The sequence below is a fragment of the Chamaea fasciata genome, unplaced genomic scaffold (assembly GCF_029207755.1).
Source record: "Chamaea fasciata isolate MVZ Bird 193981 ecotype frontalis unplaced genomic scaffold, bChaFas1.0.hap1 SCAF_1, whole genome shotgun sequence".
Taxonomy (NCBI): Eukaryota; Metazoa; Chordata; class Aves; order Passeriformes; family Sylviidae; genus Chamaea; species Chamaea fasciata.
The window spans coordinates 133,806,267-133,821,032 of record NW_027094086.1 but is presented as its reverse complement, the minus strand read 5'-3'; positions in this window follow the sequence as shown (position 1 = coordinate 133,821,032).

The following is a 14,766-nucleotide window of genomic DNA, read 5'->3' as shown; positions in this document are numbered from 1 at the left end:
GAATTTTTTTCTCTCTTATTCCCTTTACCTCCAATTCAGTCAATATTCTCTTAGAAAATTAGACTTTTAAAATGTAGCTTAAGCATTTTCCCTTAGAGAAGGATTATCCAAAGCTCACGAGATCCATCCTACATGGCTGAACTTCACCCAGGAGGAGTTACTAGTGTTTGTGGCAGAAGCAGCCTTGTGAACATGAGAGATTCCTGGCAAGACTAGCAGTCTGTCAGTGGTGGTGGAGGGCACTGGGCACAAGCAGCAGGTCTCTATAATAGCTCTATTCCCATCAAGTCCAATGCACAGTAAAAGGCAGAGCCGCCAACCATTTCTCTCAAAACTATAGCACATCACTGCCAGAGAGATGGTGAGAAAGGGAGGTGATGAATTTTTTGCCTTATAGACTTTATAGTCCATTTATAAAGACTCAATTTATGTCAGGCACACATTGATATAGACTGAGTTGTCAACTAAAGGTTTGTCATTGAATATCAATCACACCATGCACAGTTTGTGGCCTGTGCCCTTTCTTCTCATATAGAAATGGCTGTCTGAAGGGAAAGTTGTAAATTTGTGTTAGTTTCTCTTGTGTGGCTTCTGAACCACTCTTTTGACATCAGAGGCTGGAAGCTGCAAAGAGAAAGTTTCAAAGAGCCAAGGATCTACAGATGTAGGGAGCTTCAGCTGCTACCTGTGGAGCCCCAGACAGCTCTGTGTGTTCCCACTGTCGCTTCTCCACATTTGCTTCCAGTTCTAGTTGAAACAGATCTTGTGACTGCTGAAGTCTTCCTTAGTGCACCCTGAGTACTGCAGTTTTTCTTTGCTGCTGGCAGAGGTGGGCAGCCAGAGAAGCACTGTGGGATGCAGCTCAATGTGAGCCCCAGTGGGGGAGCTGGGAGATGTCAGACTCTAGGAAGACGCTTTGCAAAGCCAACACACTCATTTTGCAAATGAGGAACAGACAAAAAGCCATGGCATCCTCTGCAGCAGCAGTACAACATGCAGATCTAGGAGACTGAGGAGTTAAGCAGGCTTTTGCTGAGAACAGCCAGTTTGAGGAGCCTTCCTTCCTTTCCTATGGAGCCTGTGAAGTCAACACAGCTAAAAACATGAATTGTGCTAGAGCCTCAGCTCTATAATTGCTGTTCCTAAGTGTTCTGCTCTGCATTGCACTCTGTAAGGAATTAACAAAGATATTTTCAGCTACCCATTTTTGCTCAAAACTAACCATAAAATGAACAGAACAAATAAATAAATCGTTCCAAAATAAAGCAATATCACCTCTGGTTAACTTCATCTCCCATGTTGCCTAACTAGTTAAGCACTAGTTAAGCACTAACTAGTTAAGTATAGAAGTAAACAGTTTAAATTGTGCCTTGCAACCTTCACTCTAACATTTCAAATACATTAGCTGTGTCTCCAGTTACTGAAGGGTATGTAAAATCCAGAGTTAATACTCCATCTCGTGGCAGATCATTATGTTCCCTGCAGGCAAAAATACACTTAAAAATCATGACTGTATAATTTCATTAAGACTGTTATATAATTCTGTCAAGACTAAAAATACAAAAAATGGACCCCTTCCTCCAGAATTAGAGTAGAAATATCTTCACATATATAAGTGGTCGTAGAAAGCAATTGCAGTTTGAAATCCCCAATTTTCTCCCTACCGGAAAACCCCCAATCCCCAAACTACCATCACCACCAAAAACAAGAACAAAAAAAATCCCCAAACCCATAACAAACATAAAAATAATAATCAAATTAACAATAAAATAGAATTCCTGGAATATGAATCCTCAGCACATTGTTTTCTGATATAAATTCTTCACAGATTTCATAGAAAATGCAGCAAAATAGAATAACAGGATGAGTCAATTTGACTTCTTGTGTGTTATAGATCTGTAAGCATTGATCAAATATTCTAATACATACACAAAATATTGTAGCCTTCAAAAATAAAATCTATGCTCCAAGAAAGAACGTGTGTTGCCACCTTAATTCTCCAGAGATACATTTATTTATCTAACCTCTGATCCACACATAAATAAAATCAATCACCAAACTCTGGTTCATTTGCAAAACCAGCACTGTCAAGCAGCTAGAAGCCCTTGAAATTAGTTGGATCATATCAATATCAAATTATAATACTGAATCGTCAAGAAAACAGAAAGTCAAAGAACCCAAAAACCCTAACAGCAGTGCAGTTGAATATTGGGAACATGGCACCAAATTATTCTTTTCCTGACAACCATGTGAGCAGACAGTGACAGTTCTGAAAAGTCCCGGAAAAAATCAAGAATGGAAAAATACTATCCTGAAACTATTTCATATATGGATGTTGTACTCTTAAGGGCTCAAATAGATAATGTTCTTTGTAGGTCCAGGTTCCTGTAATCTCTTGGTTCTCTGAGAAATCATAATTTTCCTTCAAGAACTTTTGTTGCATCTCCACAAAGAGCTTTAGGAGATATCACAGGTAGTAAACAACAAAAATAATTCATCTTGTACTCCATGATACCCATTGTGGGAACACATTGGGACACCTCTGTATTACTGGGGCCTTCTCTGCTTCATCAGTCTGGACATATTTTAGGTCCCCTGCAGAGTGCTCCAGTCATATACTGACTCCATATCAGGGTAAAATTAACAAACACTGGCCCCTCCTCCAAACACTTCTTTCCATGGAAAGGAGCTATGATTTTGCAGATTAGATGGAATCACAGAATTGGTCAGGTTGGAACGGACCATAGTGTGTTATGTGGTCCCTGCTCAATCCTGAGCAAAGTGGAAAAAGTGAGTTTAGAGGCAGCCTGAATCCTTGCAAGCCTTCTGCTTCTGCTTCTGAGCGCAGCTAGAAGCTTTATCAGAGAAAATATCCATGTTTCAAAGGGAGAAATCTATTATTAAATACCCATGCACTGGCAAACAATGCTAAAGAAGCCATCCCAATATTGATGCCACTAGTAAATTTCTCATAACATAGATTTATTTTCAGAATAATACCAAATTGAGGAATTTATAGAAAGTCTGCTACATTATCTGGACATCCATTTTGCTGAACAAAATGCTGTTGGACTCAGATCACCTGAGAGACACAAGGACTGCACTCCCAGATCACCTCTCCCTTACCCATGGTGGAACACACAACCAGAATTCACCACTACTGCTTGTTGCAGACAATTGGTTAAACGCCTTAGAGGTAAAAAGAATTGGTGACTAGTCATTGTAAACCGAACCAAAGCTTGACTATTTAGACTTTCAAGATCTTTCTTAAGGAAAGTACAAAGTCAACAGAAACACACATGAAACTCATCCAAATGCCTTATTATATTAAATTTGAGGTACAGCATATATCAGGCCATCCCCACCCCAAGCTGTGAACTTTTGCTAGAAAGCAGAAGTTAAGCATCTAGTTGCTGCTTAACTTTTGATAGAAGAAGGATCAAGACTGACAGGCAGAAAGAAAAACATTTTCTTTTTTTTTTTTCTCCAATTTCACTCAAGGGACAACCTCAGACTTGGGATTCCTTGTAAGTCTTTACTTTTGCTTTCCCACCATAGTTTTGGCCATCTGTCTCTGGGTAGAAAGCTGTCTTTTTAGGGACACACAGTTGTGTTTCAGACACTCACACTCTTCAGTTACAATCATCATAGCTAAGAAAGTCCAAAAATAGCAGCCAGTCCTAAATACTGTAGCTGTTTACTAAGTGTCAGAGGCCACCATGAATACTCCAGACTACCCCCTCGCTGCGTACACTGAGTCTCCGAAAAATACTGAAATTCAAGAGCTGTTTTGTGAAATGCACAGTCTTCTGTGGTATTGGAACTTGCCAGATCCCCAGAACGGGTGCTGAAACATTGATTAAAAATTGTTAGAATGTCCACCAATAGCCAGTTTTATTTTTAACACTATATTTATGCCAGAAAACTTGTATGAAAAGAATGACAAAGACATTTATGACAGAGACAAGGAGAATGCTGTATGATCTGTTTGTGATTAAAGCCTCTCAGATATCAAATACTTGGATAAAACTATAAAGCATTATACAAATCACTATTTAGCCAAGACATTGTAGCCAGCATGATCAGGTTAACACATTCTTGCCCTTGTGGTAAGCAATATTAGTGAATTTTAATATAAAAATATATTTTTGCCATTTATTATTCTAGGACACAAAGAGTAAAAAAAGAATCAAATGGTTAATAACCAATCATTTATCTCAAAGTCATTATCACCTCTTAGTAAATGCCTTAGCCTCGGCTGACAGACTTACAAAAGCCTAAGAAGAAAACAAAAACCAAGAAAACAAATAACTGAAAGAGCCTTAAAATCAGTGGTCTCCAAGAAAATCAAGGCTCTACTTATGTAAAAGATTCCTGAGATGGAGTGGGGTGGGAGAAGCTAATTTAGAATTAGAAAAACAAGAACATTTCTGGACCTCAAGGAAGAAAGTTTACCTCATTAGGTTTTAAAATCATCAGGATCAGACTGTACAGGCAAATATTATTAAACAGAGAATTAAATATGACTTTTTCTGATAAAATCTGTTTAAAGATAACCATAGAAATATTTGCAGTAATGTAAGCAATCCATCACCACTATTTTATCTGGTATGATCTTGCTTCTACAGACGGCACATTTTTTAACTTAACTGAAACAAAATTAAAACAGCTTCAAATTACATTCTGACTAACTGAATGCCCCTTCCTCTGTTAATTAGATATGGTGTTATTCACTTCATGCTCGCTTACTCAACAGTTGATGTTTACATCCCTGACGCACATCATGTGTCAGTGTAGGTGCAGCCATTTATTCTCTATTCATAATCTGCAATGTCAACGGGGTGTAAAAGGTGCAATAAACATCAAATTACTATGGATATTTTTCATTTGGATAAGTTAGTGTCTCTGGACTTCATAAAGTTCTCTGAATATGCTGAAACCTCCCCACCAACACTCACATCCCAGAGACATCACACTGCTCAAAGTGTTGCCAGACATTTTACCTTCTGTGGTGTTATCTGGAGACTCCCCACCAGAGACAATACATGTAACAATTTATACAGCAAAGGACCACGAAAAATAGCATAAAACATAAATATGGAGAGGAGTCAGAGGGAAATAATTTTCCTTTTACATTGTGGAATAAAGTAACTCCTAAAAAATAAAAAAACCCAAGTTGTTTTCTCAGTCCTTCCATTTGAAGGATCAGCTACTATGGATGTGAAAACGTGGTGCTCAGGACAGTTGGCTTGTGGACGCATTAATGAAAAATGCTAATCTGGCTATATGAGTGTTGTATCACCTTTGTTCCGGTAATATAAGCTACATTTCTACTGGACATTCCTCTTTAAAATATTCTGGAATTTCTCAAAAATCCAGCGAGAAAAGGGATTCCGAGGTACTGCCTCACTGACAGCTCTCCATTACCAAAAAAATTAGTTTTAGTACACCAATTGACTACATGCATTTTGCAGTCTAGTTGTACAAACCATTTCAATTAAAAATATTGAAGTTCTGATTTTATAGAGTATTTATTATTGAAACAATGGAAGGAGGAGGAAGCTTAGCTTATTATCTGAAGCATTAATGAACTTTTCCCTTGTGATCCCATCCATTTCTGCTGATGCTTTAGCATAGACATTGACAAATGGGAGAACAATTTTAGATTGAGACTTTTCTAAGAAAGTCAATTTGAAGTGATTTAAGGAAGTTTAAAATAAATAGTAAGCTATATGATGTCAAATATGATGTTTGACAGCAGAAAGCTTTCTGTGCTAGTCAAATTCTTCCCCCCAAAAAGAGATCAACTGAGAAGACAAGAATGTCAGGATTTTCTCAGTCATTTTTGTGAACTAAGATTATTAAAAAGAGTAAAGAAGTAGAGAAGAGAATACAGTATGAATTTGAGTAGAAGAGGATAGATGAGAGATGGATTATTGGTTTTCATAGCTAATATAGAATAATAACTATTAACTTGATACTAAACTTCTGCTTCTCATATTATAATAATTGTAGTATTTGACCCAAGAGAGAACAAAATTTTTTATCATCTCCTGTACTTGTAAGTCTTCATCCTTTCTCAAACTTCAGTTAAATCTCTCATCTGACCTACTTTCTTTTAAAATGGTTATATAGGATACGCCACGTAACACAGGACATGGGAATTTTTATCCCATCGCTGTGACATTCCAGCAGCTTCTTTTTCCAGCAAGCTTTTCTTTCTCCTGCTTATTCAAGAACTGTCTGTACTTTATCCTCCTTCTGGGTTTCTTCAGCCCAGTATGGGGCCTGAAGCTCATCCCAGCTTTGTTTGCTGGGGAGAGCTCTAATTAAGGAGCATCAAAGGAACTCAGGACTGTAGAAAAGGAAGGTAGTAGGCACTGTCTACAAGAGTTTTAAGAGTGAAATCCAGAGAGTCAAATATTGCTGGTCATTATCTGCTTTTCATATGTTGTTCCATGGACATTTTAATAAACTAGGTGGAAACACTCTAGAAAGCAGGATAACTTTTTTTTTAAAAGACAGGAAGGTTGTGGAAACTGGAGGAGCATAAGAAGAAAAAACCCTATAATATTTGTTCAGGTCTCAATCTCCTTCCCTGGTATCTGCCACATTTCCTAATGATAAAGAAGATGTTTGGAAGCAATTTTTGGTCAAATTCCATTCAGCCAAATTTAGGTGGGATGAAGAAAAATACAATATAAAGAAAGGGAGAAAGATTAAAATGAAATTTCTGCTATGGCCTGACTTACACATTTTTAATCAGTTTGACTATCTATTCTGTTGCAACTTCAATGCTAAATGAGTCCCATACCATAGCTAATCTATTATTCCCTTTTTGATTTCTGAATGCTTTCATGAGCGCTCACCTCAGAGAACTGTGCAGCCGTGACAGGAGTGAACCAGCTATCTCTGTGTTCAGAAGGAACCAATGTGGGCCAGGCTGCAGCAGCCGTGTCGAGCCTGCGCCACCCCACATCCATTATTTCATTGAAAGAGGACAGAGACTCAGTACCTGCACTCCACCCATTGGCCATATTCTCTTCTTGTTGGATACATTCTTTTCCCTTTTGGCTCTCACTAATGATCAAGACAAGTCCATGCAAAATGGCAGCACACAACTGAGAATCAACAGCACTCTGTCATTTTTGTGCTCCTATAGTTATGCAGCTATAACAAGGAGAAAATATGACTTGTTCCTAATCTGTGCCTCATCAGTTCCTAATTAGAAAAGCATAGCTTTATGCAATTCCAAACTTCATACTTGAATGAGTGGAATATGTAAAAGTCATGGTAGAAAAGTAACTCAGAAGTAACATTCTAGCTGGTGCTATGCCCAACGCTATATGAAATTCCTCTTTCTCAAGACACTTCCTGACTCAACATTTAGGATTACTATGCTATAATGCTATTGCATAAAGATAATTTTAGATATATGCAATGAAACAATCACAAGCTTATACCTTATAATAGAAAGAGTTCTGTCCTTAATGAGGTTTTTGTCATTTATTTTCTAAAACCTATTTTCAGAAGCACAGTGGTTTCAGAAACCATTATCCCATACCCTTGCCAAACTTAATAGGATACCAATGGCCCAAGAACTGGCTCTTGAAAGATTTTTTTCCTTATGGCTTTTTGGAATGTAAAGCAAGCAAAAAAATATAAAATAAAAAAAAAGATTTTTAGGCCTATTGACTTCCAAATTTTTTCATAACTCTGGCAACACCTGGAGAGTTAGGGAATCAAGCATGAATCACAGTGAATTTAATTTTAAAAGAAAAAGAATAAACTTCTGTTCTTTTATTAATGGTGACAAAATTGAATCAGTTGAAAATGATTAAAAAAAAAATCAGGGCATAGGTTAAAGGTTTAAATGAAATATCCACTAAGTAAGAGTCAGGAAAATACAATCCATGTGTCTGAAGATGATTTAGCTGATTTGGGAAAAATTTATTAAAAGAAAAGGATTCATTGAATTTTGCACTAATGAACTTAAACTAATTTTTGGATGACAAAACCAGGATTTTTTTTCCCATTTCCACCTTCATTTTTCACTTTACTGACCTTTACCACTTCTGTGTTTTAGATAGTATTTTTAAAATGTCCTAGAATAATTCAAGAAAATTCAAGAGAAGCTTCTATTCTGGTCTTTTGAGGCAGATTGCTCCTCTCCTCCCTTTAAGAAAAGATAGACTGCTAACAAGGTCTCCATGAAATGCCCTATTAAATATTCATAAAGATTCTGGCTTTAATTAAAAATAACACATTTTGGGGTCTTGACCTATCCCAATTTGAGAATTACCTTTGAGATTTGTCTCGTCATTATCACACATCCTTTTAATTAGTAGGTGGACAATGATACGACCGACAGTATTCTAGCAAGGATGTAAAAAAAATGTTTCAACTAATTTGATGTAAAGCCCATGAGAGGAATTCAGCTATTTGCAAAGTAGGCACCTCATGGCAGTGTTAGGAGGAAAGTCCTTACTCCACTTCTTCATTTCTAAAGCAAGAAAGCTCAACTATAATAACAGAAGGTGAAAAAAAAATGCTTCTATTAAAGTACACTGAATGAAGACAAAGAAATAATATGCTAAAAATTGACTTATAAAATGCTAAGTGAAGTTAGCAAGGCTGACAGCTTCATACAAGAAAATTACCCCATCACTACCAAAATCTGAGGGAGAGCATAAATGAGCAGTTGATCCTCTTACAGGGTGAGAAAATTGGGCTTCTCATCTAATGCAGCCTTCTGTTTCGAGCAGTGTCAACACTGAATTCAGACTTTGCTGCAATAAGTGGCTTCAAAGTCAGAAACTGCATTCCAACCTACTTTTCATATGGATAGGATGTTTTAAAATCAAAATCATGGGTATCAATTATTATCAGAAACTCCATCCAGCACATCAGGAGATACACTTGCAAAGCGAAAGAAACATCCTCTTTAGCTAAAGCACTTTCAGCCTACCCTCCTTGCCTCTCCTTAAAAATAAGATGTATTTTTGGCATCAAATACAGACACAAAGCATATATGAGGGCTGTGCAAAAATTTACATAAGCAGTTACAGGCAAGATCCTGTAGTACTGTGAGAGTTCAGTTCACAATAAATGAAGATGCTAGAGGCATAAAAACTGGTGGAAAATATTTTATTTTTTAAAAAATTGCTTAATGACAGGAATAAAGCCACCTAATTGACATTCTGCACCCAAGTGTTTCCCTGAGGCCTCACTGGCTGCAGGCCAGTTGTCAGACAACAGACATTTATTAATTTTCTCTGCATGATAAACTTCCTTTTAAGCAAAAAAAAAGTGTTTTTAGAAAGAAAACATAAGGACTTTTATTAAAACAAAACTCTATTTTCATTTCAAAGTATAAACACTGGCATAGAAACCCATGAAATACCTTTGGACCCCTTTCTACTTTCACTCTATTGCTGAAGATAATATCCAGAGACTGTGATAATGCAAAGATATTGCTCCAAATGGCAGACAGGCAGAGCAATATGCAAACAGGATTAGTGGCAGAATGGTACCATTATTCTCCAGAAAAAGTACAAACAAATAATTTATTACCTCATTATCTCGCTAGGAAAAAGCTTTCCATCTAATAACTTCAGCACAGAAACATAAAAACATCTATGCCAAAAGCTGAAAATATAAATCTGTGTGTCTTTTTGCTCAATGCTTCTGTATAAGAATTTTTCTAGGAGTGTAATCCAAATATCTACCAGTACTTCATGTTTTGTAAAGGAAAAACATCTGCAGTAAATTGACAAATAATCTAAGAAGTGCAGGCCAAATTAATCCACCCACTCATTGTCCCATAACCCTTCAATTTCTAGGAAAGAATGCAAGAAGTCATAGCTGGCTGATCAGACTGGTCCCTCTATATTGCCCTTTTGCATTTCCAGTATCAGTAGAGGATCTATCATACAAAAAGGTATATTTTGTTTGTGCATTAATTCCCATATTTTCTTAGACATAGTGTATATTAATTGTTAGAGCGAAACTACTTAAGAAATTATTAAATGGGTGCAATTGAAATATTACTCAACTGCCCTTAAATTCAATGAAAATGTTTATAGATTCTGTTACAGTATTTTAAAAGCCTGTATTCAAAAAATTTAATTCTTTAAAATCTTGCAAACATCCAAAACCAAGCTTCTGCTTTGCTAGGTACCAATGAAACACAATACATGGACAAGTTAAAGTTGGAGACAAAACAGGTGGTCTCACTGCTGAATTTTCCAGTGTTCTGTACAAACAAGTTGTTCAGATAAATATTTATGGTGTATTTACCAATGGGAACAAAGATGTAAATTTATCTGTTGAAATTTTTTTTTCAGAGTAAATGTTAGAATCCTTCAAAACTACAAGCTGTGGAACACATAATTAAGGCACAGTAACAAGAAATGATCACTAATTTTTGCATAAGAAACATTTTTCGTATAAATAGTAATTTCAAGTTTTCCATGATGCAATATATCACCATCAGTATGACACTGAGTGTAAGTCTGAAAACACTGAAACTGTCAACAAGGGCTAAAAAAGCATTCTTGTGTGCTACCTGAAACTTAGGAGCCCTAGGTGGTAGAGTATTTCACAATAAGACTCTCAAAAGAAACTGATACCAGCCCCAGAGCAAAGTGCAGAAAAAACACAAAGCAAAGCTGACCAAATAATGCTTTGGTGCCTTGGAGTATTGTGCAAATTACAGCAAGCAGATTTAGGCATTCCATTTAGAGAGAGAAATAGAAAGCTCATGTTTTCACTAGAGAAACTGTACTAGAGAAAAATCGTTTAAAGAAATTGAAATAAAAGCAAATAAGAAGTATGCATCTACAAAGAAAATGTATGAAAAGGAAAATATGGATTCACATTGTGTGATCAGACTGCAATTTAAGTTCATATTTGGACATGTTTTTTCTGCTGCAGTTACCCTTTCATACAATGTTTGAAGTGAAAGAAAGAAATTTAAATGTGGGAAATCAATTCTAACCACGTAGCTCGGGGAAGAGTTCTTTAAGAGCAATCTGATTCATCTTCAGACAAAACACAGTCCCTGAATTCAGAAGGATTTCCTGAGCTGCACTGGTCTCCCACTGACTTCAGTGGAAGGATTTAATGTGAAACCTGGCAATTGCCCTCCAGGTCTTGCCCATGTCCCCACCATCCACAGACTTGAGCCGATGAGCACCTGGCTGCTGTCAGGCCATCCCATGACACAAGCTCCGCTCAACGTTTGCTTTTCCTTGGCAAAGGGGTCTCTCCTCTACGTGGATGACAATTTTCACTGAAGTTATACAAAAGGTCGTACCCGGTGGACTTCCATCACTGCCAAATTGTGGGGGAAAAATAGACTCTGAAGTTGTTAGGCAAGAATGACACAAGAAAAGGTAAGGGATTTACCTCTTTAAATACTGGTGTCAAGTGCCATATTTACTCCTTGAGCACACACAACACCCTCAACAGATGATCCAAACACGACCCAGAACCTATTGGACTCCATTCCCTTTTGCAGTAACAGCTCCAAGTGAAATGGGAATTTTCAGCACTTTAGGTATCAAAAATGATGGCTTTTTTCTTGTCCATCAGATATTTTTACTTTTTTTTTTTTTAAGGAATATTGGAAAAATAACAGGATAATCTATAATTTATCATATTAAAAAAATCATTTTATATGTCTGGATGCAATTCCAGATACCAAACACTTCTCTATATAGGTTTCAGCTCACTTTCTCTTTTTTAGATGTGTACATTTCTGTGGAAGAAAACAATAACAATTATTTTTCATTCTTCTGTGCTCTAAAATGCAACATTATCAAATGAAAAACTGAGCTATCATTATCTGGCAGCTATCTTATCCACTGATTTAATTCAAGATAAAAATAGCCAAATGGCTTTATATATGATAAAAAGTGGAAAAGGCAGATTGCTTATAAGATAAAAAGAAGAAACCATGATAAGTCAATCATGAGCACAGGAGATGAGAACTAAATGTATTGGTGTGATGAAGACTGACATGCCCATTACCAAAGTGGAACAATTTTTAGCAGTAAAAAGATTAAGCATGATGGTGTGAAATAAAAATTGACTAGACTTTATAGAACATGGAAGTTCAGAGGCTTCAAAAGGATTATTAACATTTTCTGCAAAAGAAGCCTTCATGACTAAAAAGAATCAGAGAGATCATGCTACTACTTAATGTAAGAAAAAAAGTTACTAACTTATCTCATCTATGGTAAGATGCAGGGAAGTTACTTACAAGTCAGAAAGAGTGACAGTAAGAATGAAAAAGAATAGTTACCTGCAAATTGCTGCAGAGGAAAATTACAAAACTAAAAGATAATTATGCCAGGCAAACATAAACCTCACCATTGCCAATTAGCAATCTAGAACTTGAGGAAGAGTCTTTTAGCCAACAATATACCAGATATTAAATTTTTGGATATTATTTACAGGAGTTGGTCATTCACTGCTAATCATCTTATCAGAAGCTGCAAACAGCTATTATTTTATTCTGGTGTCTTCATGGGCCTTTCATTTGCCTTTATGTTGGATGATGTAGTGAGCAGCAAGCTGTCTCTCGTCAGAGCATCACATCACACCTCAGATCACAAATGACACAATCCCTTCTCCACTAACACTGTGCACCAACAGATTTCTATAGCTCTATGGCTTTTGAGATAGGTAGTGAGCCACACACTGGTAGGTGGAGGCAATATCAAGGGCTTAATTTAGCTTTAGAGATGCATCCATGAATGTTTATAACTTCATTCCCATTCATACACTGAAGACAAAGCTGGCGCAGTGTATCAAACAGCATGATACACCATACTGATGACTTTAACCCCACCAGGTTCAAACCTTTTACCCTTCTTTTCACTTTTTACACTTATCATTGAAGATTTGCTAGACGGGATTTACAAGCCTTTGGTGTAATATTCAAGCAAGACATCAAATTGTACGCTTGCCATTTCAAATAATGAACTTTTAGTATATTTGTTTACTTTGTTCAATATTCTGTAGCACATATCAGTGTAGTACAAGCATTTCAAAATGCCCAAGAAACCCTCACCTACTTTAGGGAAGTATTATTCCATACAAAATCATCATTATTTTCACATTAATTTTTTTCCAAATACTTATGAATTGTACACAAATGCTCAGTGTTTTTTAAGCCTACTTACTGATAAACTAAAACAACAGAATAAAAAACACACTCCTTTCAATGCTCTATCGATTTTTTTTAAAAAAAAGATGGTATAGGACAGGATTAATCTGATTTAGAATCAAATCTACACTTGAGCTAATCACACACAATTGCCTTCAAGTGACAGCTTGTAGATGTAGTTAGAGGAGGGCAGGGCAACAGTTGTGTCATCCTAATGCTGACATCTAACACAGAACAAGGGAACCACGTGCTGGTTCTTTTAGACCACTGCAGAAGGAGCACAGTGTAAATATCTTAACCATTCACAACAAAAATATTTAACTGTCTACATTTAAGGATTGACGTCTCTCATCCACAGTGTCTATCAGGCAAATTTCTGTTTGTTTGGATTAATTCTACCACTATTTGTTGCAGAGTTGTTAATGCCCAAAGAGTATGGCTGTAAGACTGATGGAATGAGGGCAAAAATTCCAGTTGTTCTAAACATTGTGCTGGCCACAGATCACCAGTGTTTGACAGTTCCCATTTCTGTGGAAGTTTGCTACCCCCTCTTGCCTAGGTCTGTAAGTTAAAATGTGTTCTGAAAGAAAGATAAAACTGCAGATATTACCCTTAGAATTTCAGAGGGCACATAACTATCACCTGAAGCAAGAACTTTATATTTTGCTGTTTAAACTATTTTTGAATCATGGCACTCTGGAGATATTATTAAAACTGGGATTTGCTTCAAGTTATATCTGTTAGAAACTGGTGAACAAAAGCATAAAAGGAAAAAAAAAATCTTATGTATTTTGATAAGTAATAGTCCTTTCTATGAGAACAGTTAAATTGCTTTCGATAAAACTTCAGTTTATATTACTATTACGAAGTAAGGAAAACCTTCAAATAGGAAGAATACTGAGGAAAAAAATCAGTTATCAGAAGGGACACAGTTGTATCAACTGAAACTGTTCAACTGTCTTTTTAGCTGCCAAATCTTCAGTAATGATTATACTTTGATTTGTGTGTGTAAGGTAAGGGCTAGTCTGATGAAACAGTTGTCTTAATAATGTTCCTAAACTTAAAACCAGGCTGAAACAAGCAATAGCAAAAACTTATGCAAAACTTGGTATTTTTTTCTCATTTTTCAAGCTTCTATGTGAAGTAACAAATTTAATTGTGTGGGTTTTCAGTTTTTTAAACACTCTCAGGGACAACTAATGCCCAGCCATTGTGTGAGCACCAGTTTTCCTGTGGTTGCTCAGCAGTGTGCTGCAGACAGTGCTGCCACTACTAGCACTGTGGAAGTAATTTGGGATAGTTCACTGAGAAAAAAAATAGTTTAAATTTATGAATGTAGTTCATGACTACTAAAACTACGCTTGTTTTCTCAGAAAGGGGATTGAGACCCTTTAAACACACTCCAACCTCCCCTTCCAAACAGGGCTGCACCCACTCAAAGGATTGTTCCAGCCCAAGGAGGCAAGTACAGTCACATGCATTAGAAATGTGTTACCCCTAAGAAAAGATAAAATAACTTTCTATTTGAAAAGGCAAAAAAGAATTTTTCAGAAGGTTCTGATAGATTAAGGTTCATCAAGATAAGATCTGGG